The 20373-nt window shown below is 42.7% G+C and overlaps 1 long non-coding RNA gene across 1 annotated transcript in view; it reads left to right on the forward strand.

The window, feature by feature from the left end:
• The window catches only part of LOC308481390, a 37106-nt gene extending 22660 nt beyond the window's left edge, over positions 1 to 14446 (forward strand). Inside the window, exon 2 of the long non-coding RNA XR_013988622.1 lies at positions 13235 to 14446. This is a non-coding gene — a long non-coding RNA (uncharacterized lncRNA). The remainder of the gene's footprint in view (positions 1 to 13234) is intronic.
• The last annotated feature ends 5927 nt before the right edge of the window (positions 14447 to 20373 follow it).

Below are 20373 nucleotides of genomic sequence, written 5' to 3' on the forward strand. Positions count from 1 at the left end.
AATGGTAAATAAAGCCCCCTTCCAAGCTCAATTTATTATGATTGCAGTGGTCTTGGTCCTTGGATTTAGGCACTGGTAGTGGTCGCTGTAATGCCAATGGAGGTACAGTGGTACCTCGGATTACATACGCTTCAAGTTACATATGCTTCAGGTTACAGACTCCGCTAACCCAGAAATAGTACCTCAGGTTAAGAACTTTGCTTCAGGATGAGAACAGAAATTGTGCTCTGGCGGCGTGGCGGCAGCAGGAGGCCCCATTAGCTAAAGTGGTGCTTCAGGTCAAGAAGAGTTTCAGGTTAAGAACGGACCTCTGGAACGAATTAAGTACTTAACCTGAGGTACGACTGTGGACGTGTGATTTGCTGTTGCAGTATTGCACCAGTGTGAGGCATAGGAGCCAACTCCTAGGGGCGAGGGGGTTTCGGCCTCCACAATAAAATATTTGACAGCCCCCCACAAAGTTGATGGGCATTGCCCTTCAAATGGTGTGCGTGCACTGGGTCACACAATCAGTTAAGTGGGGTGGGGCTTACTTGCCCCCGAAATATTTTATTCAAGTTGGTACCCCTGATGTGAGGAGACGCAAGTTTGGATTTTTTTAAAAGAACTGGTGAATATATCCACTTCAGAGGGATGATGTTTTGGGGACGTGGTCAAAGAGCACAGTGCAAAATGCTTAACCTTCCTCCTGCTTGTCGATCCGCACATCCCATGACTGTTTGCAACAGTACAAAATCCTAGTTCTGCCAACAGGAGGCTCCTCCTTTATTCAGCACTCATCCTCATTTGCACAAAGGTGAGAAGGTGGTCTTTATGTTTGGCCTTTATTGAGCATTCATTCTGGTTTGTTTACAGGGAAGTTATACGACAGTGAGCATTCATCTTGCATTCATCCTAATTGCTTGCAGGATGTTTACACATCTTCCCATGAATCATTTGCTCACCCCACACGTTTCAGTCCATTTTCCTTTCACTTTCCTAATTCCAAAAGTTTTTTTGCTTTTGTTAAAAAATCGCTTTTTTAACAAAACACAGCAACAAAGCACAATAATCCGCTTTAATTGTGCAAAACCTAAAGTTCTGATATGTCGCTTCTATAACTTTTCTACAGACATTCATCTATTATTTCTGCATGGTTTTTTACTGTTCTCTTTCGTGCCTCCTCACAAATATTTGCCCCTTTTTCATTATCTCCCTTCCCAGTATTTGCTGGACTTTACTGGCTGTTGTTTGTTCAGCTGCTCTTGCTCAGAACCATTTCTCATTTCTCTTTGTATTTAATGTCAACATTTGTGACACTTCTTTGTACATTGCTATGACTCATGCCTCATTTGGCTTCTCGTTCATCTGCAAATGACTGCAGGATCTGTCCCTGCAGAGTTTTGCTAGGTTCGGGAAGAGAACACATGGTCATCTAATGAATGTATGCTGTCTTATTTTAACTGGTAAGCACAAGGAAGCAAATTTGTTCAGTGCATTATGCAGTACCGTTCTCTGGTTCAGGCTAATTTTGCTTCATTGGCTGGAGGATGCTGTTTGATCAGTGTCATGGGAAACTGCCTTATACGGAGTCAGATCACCATATTACTGTCTACACTGATTGGCAGCAGCTCTCTGGGATTTCAGACATCCAGGGAATGTTGTTGCCAGGGAATGAATCTAGGATCTTCTGCATGCAAAGCCGATGCTCCACTACTGAGCTCCCTTTAATAAGTAGAGAGAAAGCAAACAGCAAGTTATGCACTTACTCTGTGCCTGATGCCTGGCACAGACTCTGCAAATATTAATATTGGGCAGTTTGAAGTGACTGGATACATGAAAACTGAGTCCTTTTTGGAAATAAAACATTGTCAAGGCCCATAAGTTTAATTAAAACTTTACTTGCATGATTTTCTTCAGAAACAGAACAAAAACATCAAATGATACATCCAGACAGTTCCATAAGACATATGCCAGTCCAAGGAATACACTCAGTATCTTACAAAATATGAAATAATCCAAATAGATCTATAAGCAAAGGCCTCTCTCCTTACAGTATCCATTTTGCTTGGAGCTGTTTTCCTGGAGAGCTTCATTTACATCCTTCCTCTCAAAGAGCCTGGGAACAAAGTCTAAAGGCAACTCCCTTCAAAATGGCAATTTGCAATTTAATAGCCTCCCATGTGATCTAAGGTTAAGCACTCACGTTAGCTGGCAGAAAACAACAAAAGTTAATTATCAACCTATTTAGGAGCTCAGAGACAACTTCTTGCTTTTAATTTAGCTTCAGTGGACTCATCCAAGGCTCATCCAGCATAATTTAAATTGGTATAATTTACACCAGTGAAAATCCCCCAAAAGGGGCGTTGCAGGGGTAGGACAGGGCAAAGAAAGACTTATACCTGTTCCAACACCCCTTTACATTGATCACATGCCCTAGCAACCCAGAAGAAAAAGGCTGGCAAAAGGACGATCGAAGTTCCTCTAAGTTCCTCCTGAATGGAGTTTGGAACAGGGGTAATTATGCCAGGATAAGTCCCAAGCTTTCTATAGTTAGGATTGCTCTGTCAACCAGGTGTACATCCTTATTGGTTTGCCAATAGTTTTCCTTTTTAGATTAGGGGATGGGGAACTTGCGGCTGGACTCAGGTTCCTCAGGTTCTAAACCCGTGTCCTCATGGGATGCATTAGGATTCCTTGCTACAGGTGCTGATTTTTAGGTGTACTTCTGTCTGGGTGCCTGAGTGAATGAGGGAAAGGGAGAAGGAGCCATGCATCTTGCTACGATGGTACGGAATTAATCCTGCAGATGCAACCTGCGATTTCTCCATCCCTCCTCCTGTGCCCTGGGGCTCACCTCCAAAAACATCCCTTGCTGTCGTGCTTTTCATAGCAGCCGCCAAGGCTTTGAGACATCAGCACATTCAGTTCTGATTTTACTAATGCTTCATACACCATTAACCTGCAATGTCTGTGCAGTGGTCTGTTCAGAGACTTCATTTTGATAAACCTTGCTAATTGTACATTTTGCCAAGCAAGCCGTACAAAGCTAAAAGCTGACTAAAAGTTTTGCTTCTTGTGCAGAATAAAAAAGAAGGAAACAAACTGGAGTCCTAATGTAAGATTTTTGTCATCTCATCTAGGCCAATGCCAAATCACTGTTGGTTCAAGCTCTGTTAAGAAGCAGAGACCATCTTTCGGTATTTCATCTCTATTAAAAAGGGGTTGCTAGTATAATGTTATTCCCATAGTTTACTCTCAAGGTCAAACTAGAGATTATACAAGGGCATATGAAACATTAGCCTGACAGCTTCTTTTAAACAGAATCCATCAGTTCTGGAGTATCATTGGGGATTTGAAAAGCACAAAGTGATATGATTATTTAACTGCTTTCCTCCCCCCCCCCACACCAAATCACACCTCAGACAGCTTTTCCTCTTGTGATCACCTGTTCGGAAGAGGTTTCTGTTGTTTCAGAAAGGTTGTATGCGTCAGGAGGGAGGTCAGCAATAGATCACACAGAGTAAGTGAAGTTAACTCTTTATTAGAAGAAACAAGGCTGCTCAGTAGTGCTAGGCCTAATTGAGCACAGTAATTCTTCCCAGCAGATCTTGCCCCTATGAGGCAGTTGTGAGGATTGAAGGTCCCCGCCTTCCTACAGCAGCCTAAGTCTCCTCCTCCCCTGGGTCCTTCCCAAGCAACCTGAGACTCTGTCGGCATGCCTGACTCTACTCCTCCCTCTTCATACCTCTTCTGGCTCTGAGAGACCAGGGGGGAGTGAAACTTGTCACAGTAGGAGGGGGAGACACTCTAGTTTCTTCACTGGCCTGACTTATCTCTTCCTCTTGGTATCCCTCCTCTCCTGCTTCTGCTTCTCTCTGTCACAGACTCCCCCTGCTCACTAGACCCTGTTACCTCTTCAGCTTCCAACACCTCCTCCCAATCTTCTCTGTCTTCTCCTTCTGACCACTCATTGTTGTCCCACCACCAATCCCCAGGGTTTGAGCCTTCGTCCCTTAGGGGTTCCCCAGGTGGTAATTTCCACCACTCCTCTGTGCCCAGCCAGCCCATGACAATAGGATAATGTTACATGCATTGGCATTAAGGAACTGACACACTCCTACCCATTAAAATAAAACTAAAACAACAACAACAACAACAACAACAACAACAACACAACAACAAAAATTTATTATTATTATTTATACCCCGCCTATCTGGCTGGGCTTCCCCAGCCACTCTGGGTGGCTTTCAACAAAATATTAAAATACAGTAATGCATCAAACATTAAAAGCTTCCCTAAACAGGGCTGCCTTCAGAAAGTCATGTTGACCCAGATCTTAAGGAGCCAGTGTTACGTAGACATCCGAATTAGCCCTAAGTGTGCTAAGAATATATACACTGAATCCTGGCTCCATTCTATTCTGGAAATTGCATTGGTTGCTGTTGCTGCTGTGGTTCAGATATCAATTCAATTGGGCACTCATGAGTCCTCAGCATAGTATGCATCTTTTTTGTGCTGTTTCCTAAAATCTGCCTGACAGCAGTAGATGTCACTGTAGTCAACAAGAAACATGCAAGAGAAGAAAATAGAGTAGTGTGGTTAAAAACAAAGGTGGTATTCAACTAGCTAGGTTAGGTCCATCAATTTCAATGGGCTTGCTCTGAGTAAAACTTAGCTGAGCACCACACCAACAATTTAACATGATTGCCCAGGGACCCATGGAATTTTTTTCTTTCTCCACACCAGTCAACCTCAGATAGAAGGAGTTGTCTCTTGAGGATTCAGAATCTGTCACTGCAGGCAAGATGCCTTTGAAATATATTGACGATTTGTGGAAAGGTGGCATTTAGGGAAGAAGGATCATGTTACTAATGCACATGTCTTGTTGTTGTATGGTTTAGGTGTCTTGTCATTTCCTCGCCTCCACACACATTTCCCATGTGAAACAAGGCAAATCCGAGTCTCTAATTTGGTTTCCAACTCTGTTTTGTTTTTTTAAAAAACATTGATTTATTTAATAACTGCAAGAAAGTAATAAAGTGGAACACCATCTAACAAATAACTTTTGCTGAAATCATCTCATCTCATATAATTATCAAAATGAACTGGGCTGAATATCCCTCTAAACAATCCAAATATGCTTGTTAAAATTAGATTCAAAACCTTCAGCCAGTTGAAAATGGTATTAATGATTAGAAATAAGACTCACTACATCAGTGCTAAAACATGCATTAGAAATCCTCAGATCAGGGCAGGAGGGTTTTCAGAGGCCATGAGGAATGTACCGTATTTTTCACTCTATAAGATGCACCAGACCACAAGACGCACCTAGTTTTTGGAGGGGAAAACAAGAAAAAAATATCCTGAATCTCAGAAGCCTGCATTTGCTCCATATAATGCACACACATTTCCCCTTACTTTTTAGGAGGGAAAAAGTGAGTCTTATAGAGCAAAAAATAGGGTATATGTTTGTTAGATTTGTGTTGCAAATATTGTCTGTTCTACAATATTGACATTGTTACGTGCATTGTTTAGGGCTGCATATAGTTTTATGATTAGAGGCTGCTTTCCTTAATTCAGTGCATATAGGCACAACCCCACAAAGCAACAAATCCTCAACTGAAGTGTATTATGTCTCAAAACAAAGTAAGTGACATTTATAGCGATGCTTGGGAAAGAGGGGGCCTAGAGTTTATAATACGGAGGGGTGAGTCAGAACGCAGACAACAAGCATTCCTATTAGGGTCAGTGCATCTCGGAGACAAATGTCTTCCAGCACTTAGCTCCAGCTTACAATGTTGATGGCCTGGAGTAGGAAGGGGGGGGGAAGGTCCATGACCCACTTCAAGAAGAGTGCACTTGGATTCAATCTGCAGTGGCTTTTATCATGTTTGCAGGAGCATGACAACCCCTCGGCTCACAAGGTCAACTTAGGGTGAACACAAGTCAGATCATTGGGGAACTTATCCCAGTGCTACCAACTTTGAATGGCAGCAGATTTCCAGGTGGGTCTCAAACAGGACTTATCCATCACCTGATCCTGGCAGAACGACAGAGAGGAGAAAGAGGATCCCGGTGAAGCTGAGACTGGGACACACCGGGGCAAACTGGGAATGGAGGAGGAAGTACTCACATGGTGATGGACGATGGCAAAGGGGTGGAGGTCAATACACAGGAATCAAAGCAGCAGAACCCATCACCAGAGTGGCCCCTCTCCCCACTAATATGGTGGGCTCTGAGGTGTAGGGAGCAGAGAGAGGGCTGCTCTAGGAGGTTGAGGCAGGCAAGAGCCCACAGCCTGGCCAAGTGAGGCTCGCTAGCTCTGGGAGAAGCTGTGTGACTCCTCAGCTGCAGCAGGCTTGGAACAGGTGAGGGTCACATGCCTTGTCAAGCCCTGATGCTGCAATCAGCATGGGAGTTGCAATCCAGCAACATCTGGAGGTCATCAGGTTGGGCATGGTTGCACTACAGGGGGTTGGGCTAGATGACCCTTGGGGTCCCTTCCAACTCCACAACTCTATGATTCTATAGGAAACCACTGCCATAGGAGGCACATAGGGAAGGCAAGCCAACGAGGTGGCAAAAAGATTCAGGTAGCTGCTCCTTCAGCTTTGAATATGGGCAACTGGTTGATCATCTGCTTTGTGGCTAAAGGGTGCCAGTCTCCATTTCTGCACCACTTAACACGATGGAGTCTTATTTCAAATAACAGACTGCAAGGAGGTCTTTAAAGTCGAAACTCCGGTTGCAGCGCTCATTATATTCTGCTTTTGTTCCTCTCTAGATTGCACGCTCAGATGACAGAGGGAACAGGAGCTATGGACACGCGAGGTACATGCGAAGTTCAGCAGACTCAGCTGGCTTCCTTCTGTAACCTTCCCTAATAGGAACATAAAAGAATCGTTGGCATGTCTGGCAGAGAGAGAGAGAGAGAGAAGGAGAGAGCTAAAAAAGCATCCCCCAAAGCTGAAATGGTTTTCATTCTTTTTCAAATTACTTCTGACATTAAACTTTGCCCTTGTTCAAGCTCAGGCTAACAACACATCCATCTTCCTGAAGTCTAATAGTATAGTTTGGAAGGAATTCTGTAGTTCAAAAACACACACACCAAGGATCACAATTTAGATATGGTAAAGCTGTTGTGAGTGTGCATACGCACACACATACAAACATATTGTTGGAGCCCTTCATTCTAAGAATAAGACAGTGGTTCTGATCCAAGGCTGACTCATGTGGCAGTTGGGTCCATGGTAGCTTGCAGAGCATCCCTTGTTTGAAGCCAGGCAGCCGTTGCTGGCTGCTGCAATTATTAGGATTTAGCTTTTGGACTGCCACTGAAACTGCAAGTTGCTGGGCGTGTGTGTGTGTGTGTTTGTAGTGGCATGCAAAAAAGCTTAAGTTTCCAAGTGACAGCAACTGCACTCAACCAGCAGGGAGCCAGAAGGTGCAGACTTTCAAGTAATTATCTATACACTGCTATAAGCCCAGTGCCCATGAGTTTGGCCTTGAAGCCATTATGGATGAAAAGCCATCAAACAAGCTGCAGCAAGTAACCTTTACAATACACTGTCCAAAGTCAGAGTGCAATAAGCTTTACTTAGGCAGACATGATTATGAATGCCACTGGAATCAGACTATTGAGATTAAACGGCCTTGAAACCTCAATTAGTCCCTTTGGATTGATGACATCTAGGTGGGGAGAGAGGTGAAGAGGAACAATTTTCATATCGTTTAGTCAGATTTTTATAAATAGTTATTTCCCCTTTTAATTTATGCACAACCTTTTTTCAAAGACCAAGGGGGGTGTAATAATAATAATGGTCTAGTATAGATATAACTGGATGCACTTGTCTCTTTTTAACAAAAGCTTCCTCCTGTAAAATTAGATTTCTAAAAAAATCATTTTTTTCAAACTGTTTAACTTGTCACCTTACTAAGACTGCAATCTTAACCATGTCTACTCAGAAGTAATTTTATTTGTGCTTTAGTGGGGTTACGTTTGCAGTCTACATTCTTAAACAAATGCATTTGTTTGGGGAAGAAATTGGTCTGTGGCCTTATAGTCACATTATGTCTAATTGTCATACCACCCTACCTAGTACTGGGAGTAAGTTGGGCCAAAGTTGGGAGTAAGTAAGTCCAAAAGGTGAAAAGGCTGCTTAGTGTGCTGTCAGAGAAAAATAAATATCCACTTGGAGACAGTGGTTACTCTAAGAAAGTGGAGGGGCTAGTCTGACTGGTTTGCTTGCTTTCCTCCTTTCTTGCAATGCAGGTTTTACCTCTGCCATCACAATTATATTCACACCACCCAGTAAGATGGGTTGTCAGGAAGGATTAAATTATCTAAGCTGAACATGCCCCCCCCCAATTCTATGTAGTATCTAACTTGTGTCTTATTTGTGGTGTTTTATTGTGACTTGGAGGTTATGCAGCCAAGAGGAACTGGGGGCAGCTACAGTATGACATCACTGGCATGAATCCAAAATCGTCCATAAACACAAAATGGATATAAAATATGCTGTTGATGCAAGTGGGATCCCTGACCAGAACCTTGTGTAGAGTAGAAGTGAATTTGCTCTCCACCACAATAACGTTAATTTTTTTACTGGAAACAGTATTATTATAGTTACATATAAATGCTACAAAATACAAAGTAACACATTGCTCTTTAACAGCAGTCAATGTGGTCCGGGTTTTTTTTTTTAGCTCAACAACTTTCCTCTCTCTGCTCCCAGAGAGAGATCATCCTACTGAGAGAGAAATCAGTGTGAGTGTAGTGGTTAAGAGCCAGTGGTTGAGAGCCAGTGTGGTGTAGTGGTTAAGAGCGGTAGTCACGTAATCTGGGGAACCGGGTTCGCATCTCCACTCCTCCACATGCAGCTGCTGGGTGACCTTGGGCTAGTCACACTTCTTCGAAGTCTCTCAGCCCCACTCACCTCACAGAGTGTTTGTTGTGGGGGAGGAAGGGAAAGGAGAATGTTAGCCGCTTTGAGACTCCTTAAAGGGAGTGAAAGGCGGGATATCAAATCCAAACTCTTCTTCTTCTTCTTCTTCTTCTTCTTCTTCTTCTTGGGTGTCCGGGATGAGTCATCTTGCCTTATTGGCTAGAAACAAACCCCTCTTGCCTAATGTATGGTGTGAATGTGGACCTCACCCAGTTAGGGGTGCTGTAAGAATTCCAGCAGGGTTTCAAGTGCTTGTCGGCAGAATTCTGGTGCTTTGAGTGGGACTTCCTGGCTTGATTTAGTTCATTCTTGACTTTCTCTTAACCTAAAGCAGGGGAGGCTCTCTTTAGGGTCCTGGCTGGGCAGCAGTGCCACTGCGCTTTATTCGTGAGTGGAGATTTGAAACCAGATTCTAACTATAACACCTCCCTGACTTTCAACAACTCCAGGGCGTGTTTCAATATTCAGGGCCATTTTGCTATCAGACTTGCAACTCAAGGAGAGGGCAACATTGGGCAGTTCCTCAACTCCCCCAAATGATGTACAATCTCGTTCCCTCCCAAGATTGCTGGCATACATGCATACACCTGAACCGTTACACAGACTTGGGTAGGGCAGTAGCAAAATGGTTGAGCATCTTCTTTGAATGCAGAAGTTCCTAGGCTCAATTCTTGGCATAGCCAAGCAAGGCTGGGAGAGACCCCTGTCTGACATCCCAGAGGGCTGCTTGTGGACAATATTGAGCTAGATTGACCAGTGGTCTGAGTCTGACTCAATATAAGGCAGCTCCCTATGTTTCTGTGAACAAGTGCATGCGTTTCCTGAACATCCTTCTCCTAACAGCTCATGTTTGCAGGAGAACTGGTCTCTTGAAAACCTCCTTAACCCTTTCTTTTCCACCTTGCTCATTCCCTGCCCCCAGTGCTACTCCTGTAGAAGTGGTGGTTTCAGGAATGAGAGCTTGTTCCACGTACTCCTTTTCTTACTGTCAAGAGCCTTCCATTTCCCCCACCTAAGTGATCTCAGCAGCTGCGGTAGCACTGCAGTGGAGTTGAGTATTTTCCATTCTGTCTCCTGTTGAAACATTTCAAATTGACAACTTGTTAAGCTGCTTCTGTGCTTGTTGAGAAACAATTCCTCTGTGTAAATTGGTTCACCCGATAGCACTCTTTCACTTTCTGTAGTCTAATGTAACAAGACCACAGGAAAGAGGCCTCTTCTGAAACAAGGAACATCTATCTAAGTAGCAGTTGTTTCATAGGAAATAGGAGAAAGCTAGTAAAAAGCTTTGGCATTTATGGTGGGGTGGGGGGCAGAAGAAGTTTACTATTTGATTACGGATGTGTAAAGCAGATCACCTTGATAGATGAACATTTAGTAAATTGTTGAGAGTCCTTTCAGTGCAGCTGTTCTTTTTCTGTTGTGGAAGCGTCCTCAATGATTGGTGGGCAACAAGAGCACCTCACCTGAACAGAGAATTCCCGTCATGACCAGGGAGTGTAGGGCATGGGGGAAAACCCACTGGATTCCCCGTAATGTCCTGGTGCATGCCAGCCCTGCCCATCCCACCCCTGACCTTTGCACATTGAGCAGCAAGGACTGAGTGGTGATTGGGAATGAATGCCTGAAAAGAAGGCACCTTTCATCATATGTGGTGGTTGTGTAAAGTAATAAAAGCATTCTGTGAAATAATATAGAATGAAATTAAAAATAAATGTTTAAAACGACTTAAAAACCAGAAGCATTTTTTATTAGGATTTGTAGGTACCGATATTCCAAAGGATCAGAAAAGACTTTTTATGTATGCAACAACAGCTGCGCAGAGTTACTAGCCCAGAGATGGAAAAAAGATAAAGTCCCGTCCAGAGAGGAATGGCAAACCAAGCTGATAGACTACGCTGAAATGGCAAAACTGACCAGAAAGCTCAGGAACCAAGAAGACAATACCTTTAAGAAAGAAGGGGGGGGAATCATAATTTATTTAGGAGACCACTGTAAGCAGATGAAAACATTAGCAGGGATTTAATAACACTTGTAATGTAAAAAGTACTATGGACAATATGGGCAGATTTAAAATATGGATTATGAAATAATATGCAGTTGAAAATGTTGACAATAAGACCCAAGGAAGGGATGGATTCCTTTGGTATTGTTATAATTCTACACAGGTGCCCATGAGAAACCCATTAGCATTTTAGTGAGAATTCCTCTTAATATACACATGTTTGTATGCATTTTTTTTGCCTAATACACATGTTTAGCAAACAATTTCCCCATATGTAATTGATTTTTGTATGTTATTTTCACTCATATATATGCATGTTAGGCATGCTTTAGGTGTGTTCTCTTGTGGTCTGTTATTGTTTTGCCTGTCTTCCACTTTAGTTTAGAGAATTTCTAAAATTAACTTCACAATTTGGCACAGTGTGTTCAGTGTACCATACATGTCTTCCCTCCCCACTCAATAGGTTACTGTAGCATGTCATGGGCACAACTGATTTAAAACACACTATGCAAAAAGGAATCATACCAGGATTCCTTTTGGTGCTGTATTTTTATAAACTCACATGGTAAAGTCCCAGGAAACGACATTTCAAAATTTCCCTTTGCATGGTGTTTTCATCCATGTGTGTGCGCGCTTCTGTACACCCGTAATCTGTAAGGATGAAAGAGAGAAAGATGTGAAGAGAAAACTGCAACAAACAGCACATTCTGATCCAAGTTCATACATCAGAACTGAAGCATGGAAAACCTGAGCTCTGCAAACCTGAGTAATAATTTGGAATATCCAAATCTTGAGAGAACTTCAGATGGACATAATTTTATAAGCTTCCCTAGTCCTGAGCTGAGCTGCTTAGGGCGGTGTAGGTGAGGCCATAAATTCATAAATACAAATAAATATCTCCCATAATGTTATCATTATCACCAAAGGTCAACTGTATCTGCTGAACTATCTCCTGCAGTTATCTCAGCTAGCTCTTCAATGGAATGCCCTATTGCTTTGCTCCTCTTGTATTGATACAAGGTTGATGCAGTTTGATTCACCCTTTTGTATTATTCTTGCTAGTGTAGCAGTTTTCTATTATGTTCTTCAGATTTTCTTTTTGCAGCCTCCTTGAAAGCCAGGCTTCAATAGATTGAAAAAGTCTTGGTTCAATTCCATGAGCAAAAGGTAACTGCAAAACCCTGCCCCCCCCCAAATATGTTCTTTCCCCCAGCTCTGATTTAATATTATTTTCATTACAATATTGATCCTATCCATTGTGTTGTCTGTAACATTAACAAGGGCACCAAGCCTGGCCAGGTTTCTTGCCATTGTAAAATGCTGACTTTAACTGATGCTGTGCTGAAAGCCCCACATTCTGCAAGCAGAAGATGCAAACTATACGATGAGGAATTTATGGACACTTCTTAGGATTTTCACATAGTTGGTGCATGGCGTGTGTGTCCCACAATAAATGCACATTTGTTGTATGTGGTGTTTGCTCCAGATTGCACTGTTTTCCAGGATGCTATTGTCACTGAGATATTGCATTTATTACCCACAATTCCAAGTACAGTATTTCATAGTTTGGGAAGTGTGTGTGTCTAAAGGTAAAGGTAAAGGGACCCCTGACCATTAGGTCCAGTCGTGACCAACTCTGGGGTTGCGGCGCTCATCTCGCTTTATTGGCTAAGGGAGCCAGCGTACAGCTTCCGGGTCATGTGGCCAGTATGACTATGCCGCTTCTGGCAAACCAGAGCAGCGCACGGAAATGCTGTTTACCTTCGCACCAGAGCGGTACCTATTTATCTACTTGCACTTTGACGTGCTTTCAAACTGCTAGGTTGGCAGGAGCAGGGACCAAGCAACGGGAGCTCACCCCATCGTGGGGATTCGAACCGCCAACCTTCTGATCAGCAAGTCTTAGGCTCTGTGGTTTAACCCACAGTGCCACCCTGCATATTTTTAACCAACTTGTTCCTTTTGTGATTCCAGTGTGGATTGTGGTTGTTCAAGGGTTATAGACAGTGTACTGGATACTTCCTCTGATATCTTCTTTCTAAGCTGCTCTACTGTCTCCTTTTATTTTGTTAAGGTCTAGTGTTTTAATTACATTTAAATGTGTTATTTCTCCCTACTGCTGGGAAAAGCTGTGCTGTCGTGGTCGTCTAGCTGGCAAAGACCAACTTGCCCTTACTTGCTCTTGCCACTTCATTGATGTGCCCTTTTTGAACCTCTTGTGAGCATGTTTGCTGGAGGCTGTGTACTCCTCCTATCCTGCTGGCCTGGCCTGCATCTCTCTGTGTGTTCTTCTTTTTATAGGACAAACTGCAGCACAGTTATTCCTGCACTATAAGGTCCCATGGACTGTAAGAAGATCAAACCTATCCATTCTTAGGGAAATCAGCCCTGAGTGCTCACTGGAAGGACAGATCCTGAAGCTGAGGCTCCAATACTTTGGCCACCTCATGAGATAAAAAGACTCACTGGAAAAGACCCTTATGTTGGGAAAGATGGAGGGCACAAGGAGAAGGGGACGACAGAGGACGAGATAGTTGGACAGTGTTCTCGAAGCTACGAACATGAGTTTGACCAAACTGCGGGAGGCAGTAGAAGACAGGAGTGCCTGGCGTGCTCTGGTCCATGGGGTCATGAAGAGTCAGACACGACTAAACAACTAAACAACAACAAGATACCACATATTATGCCTCAGACTGTACACATGTGATTTAGCAGATATGGGCACCAGATTGGGGCTTGGGGAAGTTGGTGCTCAAAAGGTGGCGCCTAAGCCATATCCACACTTTGCATTCACAGCACTATGATACCACTTTAGCAATGGCTCCCCCCCCCCCGGAATTCTGGGAACTTCAGTTTGTTAAGGGTACTGAGAGCTGTTAGGAGACCACTGTTTCCCTCCCAGACAGCTACAATTCTCAAAGTGGTTTAAAAATAAATTTCTCTTCACAGGAAACTCTGTAGCTCTGCACCTCCTAGAATTTGTTTGGGGAAGCCATGACTGCTTAAACTGGTATCATAGTTCTTTTAATGTATAGTGTGAATGTGGCCACAGTCTGAACATGAGTTTTTTGAATAGTGGATTAGGCCAAGAATTGTTAAAAAAAAAAGTCACCGATTCTTCATCTGGTCATAATCTCAGTCAAGATGGTCTGTGACCACATTCAGACTCCATGGCTTCAACATTAGCCAAGTCCTCCCTGCTCAGTTTATGATCTAGCCTGATGAAGAGTTCTGGGGAGCTCAAAAATTTACACACTATTTATTAGACTTGTTAGTCAGTTGTTACTCAGAGGTCTCCAAGTGACTTGCAACACATTTAAAAACATAAACATGAATACATTATACCATTAACATAATTCATCCGGAACACCTGCAATTCATTATATGTGTGTATGTGTTTGATCTTTTGTGATACTTTAGTTGGCCATAATATGGATTTTACTATTATTCTGATGGGTCAACAAGGCTGCATTTACTTTTTTGTAATTTGGATAAATATTTGATCACTGGAAATCTTACTCAGATGCCTTTGAATCATGTATACATGGGGTGTTAGTATGAGCTCAGAGCAGGAAGGGTGTGTTTAATTGTACATGTTGCCATTTACTATGCTTTAGGAAGCAGAGAACCCAATGTTCTGAACTCTGTTTTTGAATTATTGTAAGATTTTCCCCTGCTGTTTGTAATGAAGTTCAAAATGAGGTTTTCAAAGACATGAGGTTTTCAAAGAAAAAAATTAGAGTTTTGCTAACAACTGTTTCTGTCGTTGGAAGCTGCTATTTCCTAACAGTGATAAATTACTCTATCTGGTTGCTAGGTGCCCATCAACCTTCAGGAAAACTATACTCACTTCAATCACGGAGTGAGTTTAAATTTAGAAAATACCAGCATGTTGGGGGGGGGGGGAGATGTACTCGTCTTCTGCTACAGCATTTTTATTAAGATGGCAGGCTTGGCGTCAGCTTCTCTAACCAAAATAATGATAGATTGGGTTGGTGTGGGTGCCACTCCCTCTGAGCTGTCACAGTCCTTTGGTTGCAGGAGAAACAAACATTTTTCCATGGCTAGTACTGATGGGACCTCTCATATTTTAGAAGTGAGGGGCATTTCACAGCACTGCTGCCACCATTGAAAAAGCCCATCTCTGTGTTAACACAAACTGCTAATCATCAGGCCATGGCAAAAACAACCAAGTTCCTTTTGCCAGTCTTATTGCCTTTGCTGGCAGTGGAAGAAAATACACTTTTTCAGCTTACCTGATGTATGGTGAAGATGGGACCATGTTGCAATCACTTCTGCAAAAGGATTTTTTACACACTTTGTGCATATACAGTACTTTTCCATGTATAAGACTATGTTTTTTTTAATTCCAAAATCATGTTCATAATTAGGGGTCATCTTAAACATGGGTAGTGTACTGTGGGGCCGTGGGATTGGTTGTTGCCATGAGTTGGAGATTGTTATTGGTGGCTGCTGCAAGGGCTGTTGTTGATTGACTGTCGCTGTGGCAATTGGGCGGGCGATTTGCTGTTTTTTCGGGGATGGGACAGGGCATAGGTTGCTTTGTCGATGCACGCGAGTGCCAGTGTCGGTCTGGTGGGTGAGCATTTCCCCCTAAAAAAAGTTTAACTATTGCCCCCCCAAAGCTCAACAACTGTGGGCAATCCTCCCCCAAAAAGGTCAACAACCCCCCCCCCCATTTTCTAAATTTTCACTCCCCCAAAATAGGGGGTGTGTTATACACAGAAAAGTACGGTATGTGTTTAACAAGGGCAGAGCCAACACATAGAGAGAATCATAGAGTTGGAATGGACTTCTGAAATAATCTAGTCTTTGCTTAAATACCTCTGGCCACTGACTCCACCACCCAGGGGCACCCCAAGATATTTTGGCACCTGAGGCGGACCCCTGCCAGGGAAGAAGTGGTGAGGGAAGATCTACACCAGGAACAAGAAAGATTGACATCAGGTTTCTGCTGCCCTGGCGAATCCTGCCACCTGAGGCAGTCATCTCTCCTTGCCTCATGGGTGAGCCAGGCCTGCTGCCACCTCCAGATTGTTCCACTGGCAAACAACTTGTATCATTAGGACATTTCTCCGAATGTTTAGCAGAAATCTGTTTCTCTACAGTTTCCATGCTTTGGTTCCAATCCTGCACCCTGGAGCAAATCTAATCCATCTTCTGTGCGACAGCTCAGAATTCAACATCGGGAATTAAACATGCTGTTCATTACAAATGTTCTTGTTTTATACTAGTCAGCACTTTTTTTAAAAAAAAAGACCACATTTTTACACTTACGCTACAGCTATCCATCCATACTTCACTGAAGAATTTCTAAAAAGCCACTTATGATTAGCAGACTAATAAAGTGTTTACTGTAAAGTTACATTCCACCTCCTCCCCTGGAGATTCCAAATCTTTACATTTGGTTTGGGTCACTAGCAGGGAAATCATTCAACAGTAATTAAATGATAGATACAGGAAGTCTGGCTTTCTATATATCTGATGAGAGGTTGTGTGGTTTGTTGTGACTCACCAGAAGTCCTTGATTACGATTAGCAGGAACAATTCATTGCTAAGCCTTTTATTGAAAAAAATGTTTATTTGCTTTTATTGAACTGGTTTTGAACTGTCTTTGGTCTTTGAATAACTTTTAATGCTGTTGCATTATGTTATTTCCTGTGGTTGATTCACGATGTCTTCAGGTATTCCGAGACCATATACTGCAAGGCCATCATGCAAGAGGGGAGACATTGTGAGACCAAGGCTGGATTTACACTGATCTGAAAAAGACGCTTAAAAACCCACATAATATAGCTCTCAATGAAATTTCCCATTGATAACTGATTGCTGCTCTACAGCGCCCTCTGGTGTCACATTTTTATAACACATTTTAAACATATTAACTGACCAGTGCAGATTAGTCCCAAGCGTGCTAATTTTGCCCACGTTGTTCTCATCGCTCTGTATGAGTTTTGGGGTGACTGTATGAAGCAATAATTCTCCTCCACTCATGGGGGAACCTCTGATTTTAGAGCTTGACTTTCAAGGGCTGTGAAATTTGCACAGGGAGGCTCCTTGCTTCAAACTTGACAGTTGCACAATCATTGATTTGTTGTCATTTAAATTGTGATATATCTAATATTTTTCCTAGATTAACATAATTTTTTGATGTAGAAAATAAAATTTCCCTGAGATTGCAATCAGGTACCCAATTACCTGGGAGCAAGCCTCACAAAACTCCATGGGACTTGCTTCTGAGTAGACATGGATTGCACTGTAAGTTTTATCTTTGAACCCCTTGCACATTTTCTGCATTTAACATCTGCACAAGGTGATGGAAAGAAAGGAATGGCTTTTCTTGTGGTCCTTTTATAGTATGAATAATACAAAAGATGTATCTGATATGTGGTCTCAGTGAAGCTAACAAGGTAAACACTGGTTGTGCTTTCAGATATATTGAATCTGCCTATTTTTTTTAGAATGAAGGTGACAAGTTTTGCCAGTGCTGCCCCCATAATTATTCCTATATCAGACCTACTGAAAAAGCTAACAAATTCTCAGTTGCTCTGTTAGCATAATGAATCTCCAGCTCTGCCTTTCACCAGGATGCTGGTTAACTTTAATCATGGAATGTAGTACTGAATGCCAAGCAATCTATCAGACACAGTTGCTTGGGTGATGAGAATCTGTACAATGTTTTAAACTTAAGGGAGTGGGGGGATGACAAGCTAACCTGGAGAATATCAGAAAGCATTTGCTGGTCATTCCTTTACCTTTGACTCTTAGTCCAGATCCCACACTTCCACATCTGTAGAAAGCAGGCTTCCTCAACCTCGGCCCCTCCAGATGTTTTTGGCCTACAACTCCCATGATCCCTAGCTAGGAGAACCAGTGGTCAGGGATGACAGGAATTGTAGCCTCAGAACATCTGGAGGGCTGAGGTTGAGGAAGCTTGGTATACAGCCATGTCTTGTGTCCTTACCAAAACATCTAATGGTTGCTTGTCAACTGGTGTTTGTCCAGTGCGAGTTTTCCGAAATAGAGATTAGGAGTGCTCTTGGTTAATTGTTGTTGTCTGACTATAGTAGTCCACCTAAAGCAGGCTTTCCCAGCCAGGTGCCATGCAGTTCCCATCATCTCTGGTTATTACATGTTGAAAGACAGAAGGCGACTGACAGTGCTGTTGTTTGTATGGTACTGTGTTCCCCTATGGAGACGGTTGAATGAGCTGCCTGTAAATTATGCTTAATACTGCCTCCTCTTTTTTCTTTGAAGACCAGAACTTCCTTTGCAACATACAGTTGGCTGAGGATTAGCTGTGTTGCGGGTGCAGTTGGTGGGGATTCTTGAAAGTGAGGTTTGCATGGGGAAGATTGGTAAGAATATGCTTGGGAGATGTTACCAATGGTGGACAGGGATTATGGGTACAGTGTCTATCTCATCACCATCATAAACAATAACCTCAGCATACCTATGTATAGTTTCATGAAGGAGCTAAGTGGGCTTGTCTTGCATTTTTTAAAAATTAGTACTGTATCAATCTTTGTGCACAATTTCAATGTTTCCCAGAGGTGCCAACTTGAATAAAATATGGGGGCCAGGTAAGCCCCCATTTGAAAAGCAATGCCCATCAACTTTTGGGGGGTGGTCCTCTCAAATATTTTATTGGGGAGTTGACTAGGGGTTGACTCCTCTGATGTTTCCCAAGACATGCCTTTCCCAGTAAAGGCATCAGGCCGCTTGGAGCTTCTCAGGAGGGAAGAATTCTTCCCCAAAACCTAATAACAAAACGGCTCTGTTGAAGCATTTATCTTCCCAGCTCCTTTACAACAGTGGCGAGAGTTATCTTTTTAATGGGTGTGAAGATAAATGTCACGGAGTAAGCATCTATCACACTTCTCTTTCTATATATACAGAATGGAAGTAGAGATATATTGTGTAGATTTTGCTGACGTAAGAGCACTTGGAGATGCAGGGCTTGTCGATACCCATTTCATTTTGAAACCTATCAGCAAAAGTAACAGTGGCAAATCATGGCTGGAGACCAAAATAAGTAGAGACCAAATCCATATCAGGGTGGGGAACAAAGAGGGAGTGTCTCACTCATCTGAACTATATAGAACTACATAATTGTTATATGAATTTAGGTGAATAGGACTGGCTGGGGGTAGAGTGTGGTGAACTGGTAGATATACAGTGGTACCTCTAGTTGTGAACAGGATCTGTTCCGGAGGCCCGTTCGCAACATGAAAAGCCCGCAACCTGAAGTGTCATATCTGCGCAGGTGTGTGGCGCGATTTGGCACTTTTGCGCATGCGCGAAGTGTGATTTAGCGCTTCTACGCATGCACGATTGGTGAAACCAGGAAGTAACCCGGAAGTAACCCTTTCCAGTACTTCCGGGTCACCGCGGGACGCAACCTGAAAAAAACGTAACATGAAGCAAATGTAACATGAGGTATGACTGTACTGCCAGTTTCCAAGTTCTGCTGCTCCAGCCAGGGTGGGAGGTGAGCAAACTTATCCAGTCTTTCCCACCCCCAGTGCTGTTTTGTTTTTTAAAAATCCCCATTGGCTTGAGCCAATATGCTATCTACACATGTATCCCAGACACTGAGTTTTCAGGGCCCTAATTTGAGAACTAGGGCTGGTTCCTGGGGGGTGGGGCAGCCCCTGAGAGTCTATGCAATAATTTGCAGAGATGGTGGTTAATTGTGAGAGGATGAGAGCTTGCAAGCTGCATGCACATTCATCACCATCATAATCATCATCATAATTTTAAGATGCTTTTGCCCACCTGGGGATTCAAGCCCTCTCCTTGCCACCCACTTTAGGAAAGGCAGGCAAATCTGGGGGCTGGCAACCCTGTAGACCAGTCTACTCAGAAGTAATCTGCAATCTTTCCAGCTTAACTGGATGTAGTATCGAAGTCTAAGTTAATTTAAATTCCTTCATCTATTGGTGATAATGTTTGTTGACAAAGAATAAACATATAATGTCTTTATTATTATTTATTTTATTTCACATACCTATATAATTTTATTTGTATGCTGCCTTTCCACAGTTCAAAACATGCTCAAGGTGGCTTACAACATGAAAAAATACATATCTACAAAAGTAGTCGTAAACAATAAATTAAACACAAAAAATACATAACCTAACTAAACAGTTTCTACATAAATCACAAGATCTTAAAAAAATATACAACCATCCTGCAACAACTCTCCTAACAAAACCCTATCCTGAGAGTCTGTTCAGCAGCCTCAGCTTTTGTAGCTGGAGTCAGTCAGGGTCCTGCCCTCCTAGGCCAGGTAGAAAAAGGCCTGCAATGCAGGGATCAGGTTTTCTGGACTCCCAGCCAAGATGTTCACTTGCTTACTTGCTTGCTTATTTATTTATTTATACACACATACACATCGCCCTATACCCAGGGGTCTC

Source organism: Podarcis pityusensis (assembly GCF_964106645.2).
Source record: "Podarcis pityusensis genome assembly, chromosome: 7".
Taxonomy (NCBI): domain Eukaryota; kingdom Metazoa; phylum Chordata; class Lepidosauria; order Squamata; family Lacertidae; genus Podarcis; species Podarcis pityusensis.